The sequence below is a fragment of the Chrysochloris asiatica genome, unplaced genomic scaffold (assembly GCF_000296735.1).
Source record: "Chrysochloris asiatica unplaced genomic scaffold, ChrAsi1.0 scaffold00126, whole genome shotgun sequence".
NCBI classification, from domain to species: domain Eukaryota; kingdom Metazoa; phylum Chordata; class Mammalia; order Afrosoricida; family Chrysochloridae; genus Chrysochloris; species Chrysochloris asiatica.
Genome location: NW_006408644.1, coordinates 2,314,675 through 2,326,780, shown reverse-complemented (window position 1 = coordinate 2,326,780; position 12,106 = coordinate 2,314,675). Strand labels below are relative to the sequence as shown.

At 40.0% G+C, this 12,106-nt stretch overlaps 2 pseudogenes; one reads left to right on the top strand and one right to left on the bottom strand.

Moving 5' to 3' along the window:
• Positions 1-973: 973 nt before the first annotated feature.
• Positions 974-5,348, bottom strand: LOC102820037 (annotated as a pseudogene).
• On the top strand, positions 2,191-3,359 carry LOC102834076 (annotated as a pseudogene).
• Positions 5,349-12,106: the final 6,758 nt, after the last annotated feature.

The window sequence follows — 12,106 nt, the reverse complement described above, 5'->3', positions numbered from 1 at the left end:
CTCACCACTGGATCAATAAACAACATTCTTATCAACGGAGAAAAGATGGACGTTGTCAAGGATTTCATTCTTCTTGGACCAACTATCAACATTCAAGGAAGCAGCAGTCAAGAAATCAAAGGATATATTTATTGCTTTAGGCAAATCTGCTGCACAAAACCTTTTAAAAGTGTTGAAGAGCAAAGATAGATGCTTGAGGACTAAGTTGTGCGTGACCCAAGCCATGGTATGTTCAGTAACCTTATATAATATGCATCCCAAAAAAATAAGGAAGATCCTAGAAGAATTGATGCCTTTGAATTATGGTATTGGAGGAGAATACTAAAAGTGCCATGGTCTGCCAAAAGAACCAACAGATCAGTTTTGGAAGAAGTGCAGTCAGAGTGATCCTTAGAGGCCAAGATGGTCAAACTTCGTCTCTCATACTTTGGACATATTGTCAGGAGGGAGCAGTCGCTGGAGAAAAGTATCGTGTTTGGTAAGATGAAGTGTCAGAGAAAAAGAGGAAGACCCCCAACGAGATGGATTGGTCAGGTGACAGCATCGATGGACTCAAGTGTGACAACAGTAGCGAGGTTGGCCCAGGATCGGACATTGTTTCGTTTTGCTGTGCATAATGTCACTATGAGTCTGTGACAACTACATGGCACCTAACAACAACAACAAGGAGCCCTGGTGTGGCGCTGTGGGTTAATGCACCAGATTGCAAAGCCGTTTGACCTTCAAGGTTGGTGGTTCAAATTCACTAGCTGCTCCTTGGAAACCCTATATAGGGTCGCTATGGGTAGGAATTGACTTCATGGCACTTAACAACAAGAACAACAACAACAACAACCATTACAAAGGAGAGCCTTCCTTCTTGTTTCTCTGAAGTAAATCAAGAAAGGGCATCTTTGTTTTACCTGCTACAGTGCCAGTGGACGCAATAGGTTTCATAAAACATGATTTCTGTACTCTGTTCAGTTGCAGAGAATTACTTAGAGACTTTGTGAATGTCATGGGCAAGGTATCACTTCCCACATTGCTGGAAGTGATCCCTGCCACAGAGATGTGGCCATCCCTTGTCATGTAGATGGAGAACTCCTTGGTCAGCCACTCCACCTGTTCAGGCTTAAGTCCTGTGAAACAAAACGTGCCAATCTGGTCAGTGATGTGCTGCCAGTTGTGGGAGGAACCCTTCTTCTTGAAGTTGGTGACCAGCTGAGTCCACATGCTGATGATAAGATAAGCCTTGCCTTTCACTTCTTGCAACCATTGTTTCTGCAAATTTAGGATAGTCAGAATGGTCAAGGCAATCCTGACCTCATTGAGAGGAGGGTTGGAATACATGGGATGGATCCAGATCTTCACTGACTCCACTTTTTTAGCTGTGTCAGTATCTATGCAGAACACAGTGAAGGCCTCCACAAGCTCTCCATACAAACTCATGTTCTTGGTGTATGACTGGCACAGACAAACATCAATGCCCTGCTCAATAAAGTGGCACACAGCCCAGGAATCCTTGTTATCATCTCCACTGGCAAAACCTTGGTAGGCCATGTCAAAGAATGCAAAAAGCTTCTTTTTATTCACCACTGCTGCAATCTCCTTCCACTGCTCAGGACGTCGATCCACTCTGGTAGGGTTGTCAGTACAGGCGTGCAGAAGGAAGGAAACGCTTTGCTCTGGCATTTTTGAGATGTTATCCAGAGCGCCAGTGAAGTCAAAGCCGCAGGTCTTGGGGGTTATAGTATCGATAACCATGGAGCTACATGCCAGCATCCCTGAAGATGGTTGTGTGGTTTCCCCAAGACGGTTTGGGCAGAAAGACATCTCGGCTGAGTTTACAGAATCTTTGCAGAAACCTGACTCCAATCCTTAATGCCTCGGTTCCAGAAATGGTCTCCACGGTGACATACCAGACATTTTTCAACACCTCGCTATTCTTGCCCAGGACCAGTTCTACAGAGGCCTTACAAAATTCAGCCAGGCCTAAGATGGGCAGGTATTCCTTGTCCATATTTTTGGCAGCAATCTGGGCCTCTGCCTTCCCGACACTAGGGAGCACGTAAGGCTTTCCGTTATGTTCCCGTTAGGCTTCGACTCCCAGATTAACCTTTTTGTTGTTGGTATCTCTCTTAAAAGCTTCTGTGATTCGGCTCCTTCCCGCCCTCCCCGCAGTGCTGCAGAGCCGGCTTCCCTTGATCTCTCATGAATATTGAGCGGCCCCTGTTGTATTTCTCGAGCTCCATTGAGGAATCGAGGCTCGCCATATTGTGCAGCGGCGCCGGAGGCTGCGGCGGCTACTACCTGAGTCTCGCTCCGGCATCGGCCTGCGGAGCCCCGGGCTGGGGCAGAAGTAGCAATATCTCAGGCTGTGCAGACGAATGGAACTCAACCTTTAAGTAAAACATGGGACTTCAGTTTGTTTGAATTGCAGCGAACACCTCAGGAGGCAATAACAGATGGCTTGGAAATCGTCATTTCACCTTGAAGTATACTCAGTGAATTAATGTGTCCAATTTATTTGGATATGTTGAAGAACACCATGACTACAAAGGAGTGTTTGCATCGTTTTTGTGCAGACTGCATTATCACAGCTCTCAGAAGTGGCAACAAAGAACGTCCTACCTGTCGGAAAAAAACTAGTTTCAAAAAGATCACTAAGGCCCTCATCAGCAAAATTTGATGCCCTCATTAGCAAAATTTATCCAAGTCGTGATGAGTATGAAACTCACCAAGAGAGTGTATTAGCCAGGATCAACAAGCACAATAATCAGCAAGCACTCAGTCATAGCATTGAGGAAGGACTGAAGATACAGGCCATGAACAGACTACAGCGTGGCAAAAAACAACAGATTGAAAATGGTAGTGGAGCAGAAGATAATGGTGATAGTTCACACTGTAGTAATGCATCCACACACAGCAATCAGGAAGCAGGACCTAGTAACAAACGGACCAAAACTTCTGATGACTCTGGGCTTGAGCTTGATAATAACAATGTAACAGTGGCAATTGATCCAGTCATGGATGGTGCTAGTGAAATTGAGCTAGTGTTCAGGCCTCATCCCACATTTATGGAAAAAGATGACAGTGCACATACAAGATACATAAAGACTTCAGGTAATGCTATTGTTGATCACTTATCCAAGTACCTGGCTGTGAGGCTTGCTTTAGAAGAACTTCGAAGCAAAGGGGAATCAAACCAGATGAACCTTGATACAACCAATGAGAAGCAGTACACCATTTACATAGCAACACCTAATGGCCAGTTCACGGTATTAAATGGCTCATTTTCTGTGGAATTGGTCAGTGAGAAATACTGGAAAGTTAACAAACCAATGGAACTTTATTATGCACCCAAAAAAGAGCACAAATGAGCTTTTATAAAAAGCAATTCTGAAAATGAACCTTTTTATAACCTCATTATTTAATATTAAAAGATGCACCATCATTCATTTTATGGACAGAATCTTGGATATAACATTTTCATTCTGAGCCAGATTAGAATCTTTCCCCCTTAATTTAAAATTTCCTGTTGGGAAGGGACTGCGATTAGTCAGTACTTTTTTATTTCCTTTGAAAAAATCTAAGTTGTGTTATTTCAAAGTGTGGTTGCATTTTTGAAGACTCTTGGCCCAGGAATTTTTCATAGTTCTGTATTCTGAAGTGAAAATCCAGTTCGCCCTCTACCCCAATGTTTTTTAGGCCTTCCTTCAGAATGTATTCTGTATTCTGATATGTATTCTGACATTTTTCCTCCCAGAGTCTTGTATATTTATAGTTTTCTATATAAATGATAGGATCTTAATGAAGACCAAGACTCAAATTTACTGTGCTTAAAAAACAATTCTCATAGGATTATTATTTTCATGGTATTTTCTTCCATAATATCTCATTTTAAGAAGAGGTTCTTTATGAAATTAGTGTCCCTTGTCATGCAATGTTACTTTCTTTTTTTTTTTTTTTTTTCTGATACTCATTTTGGAATTTCTGATCCTGGGGAAGAGAATCAAAACTTCTGGTTCTATAAGAACTTGATTCTTAAACAGATTTCACTGAAGAAAGGAAAATAAAATTGGTCATTTGTAGTCTTCAAATATATATTTAAAGAATTTGGGGGCTTTTTTTTTTAGTACTAGTTCTATTGTCACTTCAGTTATTATGTGTGTTTGATACTTTTGCCTCTTGAAATACCAGAGATATGGAGATATTTTGCACTTTAGCCTGATGAAAAGTACAAGATATGTTCTGTGCTTCCCACATACATTTCAAGAATAATATGGCACATAGAACTCTAACAATGGCAAAAGAAGTTTGCTTCTGTTTGAAAAATACCTTTAATATCTTGGGCTGTTGTGTCGGTTCATAAATTGGGTGTTCTCATTATACTCTAGAGATAGAGGTTAATCAGGGCCTTATGCTCATTCATTCCTGTTTGAAACCTTGCTGATAATTTGCATTTCAAACCAGTATCTGGAGTGGATATGCAAATTCTCAACTGGGAATTTATCAGGAATGGATCAGTTTGAAACCCTGCAGTTAACAAAGCTTGAGCTTAGTCCTATCTTATAGTGAAAAATAATTTTGTAGAATGTCAGCTAGTAAGTCATTCTACTCTTTCATTAGTTTTATACTGGGGGACAGTGTTATGTGTTTGGCAGCCAGAAGACTGTATGCTGACAGGTCAGAAAAATTGACTTGTGTATTATTTTTCATCCCTGTCCTGATTATGCATTTGTTTCCAAGTTTATATTATCACAGTATTTACAAAGGCATGTTTACATTGAGAAATTAAACCCAAAGGGTTTTTGATAGGAAAGAATAGTCCCTTACTACCATTAAAACTAAAACGTGTCTAGTATATGTAAATATTTATCTGTCAATTTTGACAATTTAGGGCCAGCTTGATGTTTTACATCTTCAGCCCAGTTTGAAAATGTCAAAAATGCATCCAATTTTTTACCATTTTATTGAAAATGCTTAAAACCTGACTTTACAGTTTTTTTGGTAATCTGTGCCATGAAATTTCAAAATCACCAAAAAGTATGAAAAAATTTTATTCGATTCCTCTTTTGGTGTAATGTTAAATTGTATAGATAATTATTAATGCATGCCCACTGAATATGGTACTGGTTTTGTGATATAACTGTTTAAATTTATGGGCAGTATATTAGCCTAGTGGTTGCATTAAATAACTAAATCCTGCTCCCCATAAAAAGCTTCTGTGATTCCCAGGATGGGATCTGGGGGCCCCATCTCCACATAGGCCCACCAGGAACTGGCTTTGGCAGAAGCTGAGGCGGCGAAGCCCTGGTGAAGGTGGAAGTGACCCTGGAGAGGAAGAGACCAGATTGCAATATGACCATGGTGGGTGGCAGTAGGACAGTGGCTAGTGGAAGGGCAGATCCGAGGGCAAACAGGCACAGACACTGAGGAGGGGACTCTGGGCCTCATTATTATTAATTAACATATTTTTATTAATTAATACAAATAATTATTACTAATGAGCATTTTTGCTTATTTTTTATAGTGCTTTATTTTTGTTAATTTCCATTTTTATTTCTAGATTTCAGCATTTTTGGCTTTTTTTTAAAAAATTAATTTTTATTGCTAATTTGGTGTATCACCGTAAGATAAGCTCTAGACCGCAAGGTTGATTTGAATCACAAGGTTGGCAGTTCAAACTCACCAATAGTTTCTTGGAAACCCTATACAGAGCAACTATGAGTCAGAATCTACTTGACAGCACTTGACAACAACAACAGCATTGCTAATTGGTGAAGATTTACAGAGTTTATTAGTTTTCCATTCAACAATCCACATGCATTGCTTCATGTGATTGATTAAAATCCCCACAATGCAACAGTACTTATCCCACTTCCTATATTTCATGTTTTCATTCCTCCTTCTTTTCTAACCTTTCTGAACTTTGTCCTTTGAAAAACACTACTTTTTCATCTCAAATGGTTGATTATTCTAAGGTGTTTGTATTTCACTAATTATTGTTCCCCATATAGACCTATTACTGGGCTAAACATTGAGTAAGGGGAGTGAGTTCATTTCCAGGGACAATAGGTGCCTCAAGGCCAAGTTTTGGAGTTCTACCAGTCTCTGTTCAACCAGTAAAACTGTTCTTTTTATTATTATTATTATTATTTTGAGTTGATTTCACATTTTTCTCCTACTCTATTTAGAATCTTCTAATGTTATACCTTCCGGAGCAGTTGGTAGCGGTAGCCAGTACCATCTAGTTCTTCTGTCCTCAAAGTACTGGAGAATGATGTTCACTAGGTCCATTAGTCCACTGGACTAATTATTTCCATGAATCTTAAAATTTCTTCACTATTTTCTATGCCAGACTGTAAGAGACCAATATTTGAAACTTAGATGGTGGCTCACAAGTATTTAAGACCTCAGTCACTAATTCATCAAAGTTGGATGTAGAACATTGTCTTTGTGGATTATGTTATACCAGTTGACCTCAGTATCCACAAATGTCAGGGACTTGAGCCCCTAGCTACTGCAAGTCAGTTACTCAATGTGTCTAGTTTTTTCTAAGAAATATTAATGAGAAATGTTTGCTACAGGTACTTGATTAGTTGAAAGAATTACTATGTACAGTTGCAGAAAAGTATTACACTAAACGTATAAGTAGGAATGAAAATTGAAAGTAGGGAATAGGATTATGGTAAGGAAGTTTACCTAAAAATTGGATAAAATCCATCTAAACAATTAGTGTTATCCTGTGGTCTGATTACAATATGTAAATGGGTACACTATATGTTGTTAATTTATATCAATAGATCTCTAAGCAATAAGTCTTCAATGGTGGAAACTGGAAAATAGAACAGTGGAATAAGATAGAGGAAGAATGAATACCATACCCAAGAGTCCATTTTGGTCAGAAAACAGAAAATTATTAAAGCCAAAATCTGAAGTCAGATTAAGAAATCAACACTGAAGCTTAAAAAAATAAAGACAATAAAGAATTAATTTTCTTACAAATCGTAGTCATTGTATACACCAATAGCCTCACTCTCATAACTACGCATGAAGGACTGCTTATGTACAATCAAAGCATTCACAGTATTTTTGTTTATTGGACTGGAGGCTTCGGGTCATGGTTTCATGTGAATTTCCAGTTAGTTGGCCTAATAAGGTATTTAGTGCTTCAGTTCTACTTTTTAGTTTGTTGAGTAGTGCATGAGGTCAAAAAAACCTTGCAAGCCACCACAAAAGACACAATTGGTTTGCATTTGTCTGGAGCAGCAAGCAGAGGATGAAGAAGAGTCAGAAACAGAAATATATGGCATGTGTGGCTAATTCCTTCCATTAACAACTGCCACCTTCGGCAAAAACTGCAAAATAACTGGATGGAGAGTGGCTATTTGTACTAAACCTTTTGATGAAATATTCCATAGGAGAATTCTGATCAAATGGAAAAAATGCATAACAAATTTTCAAATTATCATGGAGTCTAGATTTTCTGTTGCCATGGAAAATGGATGAATCCCTTTAACACAGCTCTGAGATAATCTTTAAACCTTAAATACAAAGCACTGCTGAAGGCTCCTTAAAGCGAAACAATAGTTCATATTAAAGATCAAATTGACAACAGCAAGTTGAAAGATTAGATAGGAAACTAAAGGGGATTACTGAGTTTATGTTAATGATGAAGAATAACTCAAAGGAGAAGGGGAATGGTTGCACAACTCAAAGAATATAATCAATGTTCCTGAATTGTAAATGTAGCAACTATTGTATTGGTGTGTTCTGTGGATATTCACAACAACAGTAAAATAACTTAAAAAAAAAAGAGTGGATAGGAAGATTACTAATATCCAAAAACGAGACACAGACTCTAAACTATAAAAAAATTTAAACAGCCTATCTTAATACTGCAGTTGTTATTTTAAGCCTGTATCAAAAAAAAAAAAAAAAAAAAATTAGAGTTCACAATATTATATACAATTACTAACAAGATAAATACATTAATATTAGTTTGATCATTGAGGGAGACTTTTAACAGCAGAGAAAAAAGATTATACTCTTTAAATGGCTAGTATTTTATTTCACTAGTTCATGCTATTAATGAAACCACATTGAAACATGTGATATATACAAGAAGCCCCTGTAGGATAAACACTGGACTCTTAACAAAAAGTTCAACAGTCAAACCCACTAGTTATTCTGTGAGAGAAAGATGAGATTTCTGCTCCAATAAAATTTTACAAAACCCTATAGACGGTTTTGTGGTAAGTAAGCACACAGCACACAGCAGCACTAGCAGTATATAAAATAACTAACTATAAGTAGGAATAGACTCGATGGCATTGAGTGTGCTTTTTCATTTGATTTCTTTTTTTTTAATGTTTTATTGTGAATTATATGATAGTGTACATGAGAGAACTTTAGTTTTACATTCATTCCATCGTATATCATTTCATTGCCATGGTTCCAATCCCTTCCATGCATCATCAACCCACCAAAGTGTATACCCTATAAACTCGCCCACTACACTCCCCCTCCCCCACCCAATCTTCAACCCACAGACACTCTACCTCTCTGGATCCAAAGTCCCCATCCGCTCCATCACTCCACGTCATCGTCTCTGTCTCTATCTCAGGCAACTCTGCTTCTCTAGGTAGGGTCCCCCTCTCAGTTTTTCTCCGTTGATGGTCCTAGAGACTTCCGCTCCTAGACTGGAGAATTAGTCACTCCCTTCCTTGCTACAAAACGTCTACCTTTGTATTTACAACCCTCATAATCAGTCCTGATAACAATTATTCACTACAGTATCACAACTGTTGTTGTTGTTGTCAGGTGCCATCGAGTCAGAACCAACTCATAGCAACCCCATGCACAGCAGAACGAAACAATGTTCAAACCTGGGCCAATCTCACTACCGCCGCCACACTTGATGTCATCAATGATGTCACTTGGCTGATCCATCTTGTTGGGGGTCTTCCTCTTCTTCTCTGACCCTCCACCTTACCCAGCATGACATCCTTCTCCAACGACTGTTCTTTCCTGACAATGTGTCCAAAGTATGAGAGACGAAGCCTAGCCATCTTGGCCTCCAAAGAGCACTCTGATTGCACTTCTTCCAAAACAGATCAATTGGTTCTTTTGGCAGTCCATGACACTTTCAGTATTCTCCTCCAACACCACAACTCAAAGGCATTAATTCTTCTATGATTTTCCTTATTCACTGTCCAGCTTTCACATCCATATGAGGTTATTGAAAATACCATGGCTTGGGTCAGGAGCACCTTAGTCCTCAAGCTGACATCTCTGCTCTTCAATACTTTAAAAAGTTCCTGTGCAGCAGATTTGCCCAATGCAATACGTCGTCTGATCTCTTGACTACTGCTTCCGTGAGTGTTGATAGTTGATCAAAGAAGAATGAAGTCCTTGAAAACCTCAATCTCTTCTCCATTGATAAGAATTCTGTTTATTGGTCCAGTGGTGAGGATTTTTGTTTTCTTGACATTGAGATGTAATCCATACCTAAGGCTGTGCTCTTTGATCTTCATCAGTAAATATTTTAAGTTCTCTTCACTTTCAGCAAGCAAGGTTGTATCATCTGCATATCTCAGGTTGTTAATAAGACTTCCTCCAATCCTGATGCCACATTTTCCTTCATAGAACCCAGCTTCTTGTATTATTTGCTCAGCATACATATTGAACAAGAATGGTGAAAGAACCCAACACTGTTGCACACCTTTCCCAATTTTAAAACGTTCATTGTTCCCATGCTCTGTTCGAACAACTGCCTCTTGGTCCAGGTACAGATTCCTCAGAAGTGCAATTAAGTGTTCTGGAATACTCATATTTCTCAATGTTGTCCATAGCTTGTCATGATCCACACAATTGAAAGCCTTCACATAGTCAATAAAGCACAGGTAAACATCCTTGTGATATTCTCTGCTTTCAGCCAAGATCCATCGGACATCTGCAATGATATCTCTCGTTCCATGGCCTCTTCTGAATCCAGCTTGAACCTCTGGAAGTTCTCTGTCAACGTATGATTGTAACCTTTCTGTATTACCTTGAGCAAAACTTCACTCGCTTGAGATATCAAAGAGATTGTCTGATGATTTCCACATTCCATTGGGTCACCTCTCTTTGGAATGAGCACAAATATGGATCTCTTCCAATCAGTCGGCCAGATAGTTGTCTTCCAAATTTCTTGGCAGAGATGAGTAAGTGCCTCTTGGGCCGCCTCACTTTCTTGAAAGATTTCAATTTTTATTCCATCAATTCCGGGTGTATTTCCTTTCATCAGCTCCACCTAGACAGATTGGATAGTACTCACTGGAGGTTCTGCCTTGCTCCATGCCCCCTCGTTCTAGGATCCCTCTTGAAAGCTTGTAAGCCAGTCACTTCTTGCCTTTGTAATCCTCCCCCCCCCATTTGGGTATCCAATGTCCACGTTGCCCATCTCTGTCTACTCTGTGTGTGGAAGGGGTGGGAATGTTTCTTTCTGTAATGATTTGTTCCTTCTTTTGAGTCACTGCATCTGTAGAAGTAGGTCAAGTTCATCAAATTGTGTCAGATCACTCTTTTTTTTTTCCTCTTTTTTCTTCTCCTGGTTGAGCTCTGATCATCCAGTCATCCAGTCCAGGTCACATGGGTACCATCTGCAAGTGTGGGCGTTCTTGCCCTCTCTTCCCATCAGCTGATAGCTCCACTTTCCACTTGAGTCCTCCGTGGCCACGCCAATGATGACTCTGGGCCCAAGAGTCCCCAGGTCTCCTTACAGTGCTTGCCAACCAGGTCCCCAACTGGGTACACAAAAGCCCACCAAATATTGTAGGGCTTAGCTTGCCTCTTCATTGCTGCTTTTACCTCCTTCCCCCTATCGGTGATGCATGTGGTTACCAATCAAAGCGTGTATTTCCATTGAGTCTTAGTCTTGGAAGGGGGTTTGCATTGAGGAAACCTGACCACTTGCCTTGATGTTTCCTGGGGAAGCAATTTGTTTGTTCTTGTAGTAACAGTCCATCTGCCTCTATTGTTTTGTATTTTTCCTGTAGGTCTTTCTTTCAAGATGTATCTTCTGTTATTCTAGCCGCTCTTGGCTGGTCTGCTCGTCTTTTCAAGTAGAAATTTCTCGTCTCTGGAGATCTGGATGTGGTTCAGGTTTCTACCTATAGTTTTATGTATTGCAAAAGCTCCTCAGGAAGCCTCGTTCACTGGGTATGCTGTAGCCCCATTTTACGTATTCCAATCAGTTGTAGGCAGAAGATGGACTTACAAGCCTTCTATGGTGATGCTTCTGACTATTTCTTGCTCTCCCCCTCCAGTGTCTTCTCTATATTATAATGCAAGGAAAATCAAGATTCAAAAAACAGCCAAGCATCTTAACACCATTCCCCCACCCCATTCCAACCATGACTCAATCCCTGTATCCCAGAGCCCTGAAGTTCCAAGGCTGTGCATATATCATCCTTTAACTCTGTCCCACTTAGCCCATTCAAACATCCCCAATTATTCTCCCATCTGCACCGTTCCTCCACTTCCCTCTTCCTCCCTGTATATTGCCCCTATACCCAGTATCCAAGCTCTCCTATGTCCAATCCCCAGCATGCGCTCCCCCCTCCCCCCTTCCCTCCGCCCATCAACACCTTCCCAGCAACCAACAATGACTTCCCCCTACCACCATTTAGTATGTTTTATTTTTCTTAGTCTTGTACAGTAGTGGTCCTATGCAGTATTTCTCTTTTTGTGACTGACTAATTTCACTCAGCATAATGTCCTCAAGGTTCATCCATGTTATGCGGTGGCTTGCCACTTCCTTGTTATTCTTCAATGTAGCATAATACTCCATTGTGTGTATGTACCACAGCTTTTTTATCCATTCTTCAGTTGATGGGCACTTTGGCCGTCTCCACCTTTTTGCTATTGTAAATAGTGCTGCTATGAATATAGGTGTGCATATATCTTCTCATGTTGTGGCTCATTTTTCTTGTGGGTAAATACCAAGTAGAGGAATTGCTGGATCGAATGGTATTTCTATTTTCAACCTTCTAAGGAAACGCCATATTGCTTTCCAGAGAGGTTGTAGCATTTTGCAGTCCCACCAGCAATGCAGGAGTGTCCCAGGTCTCTCCACATCCCC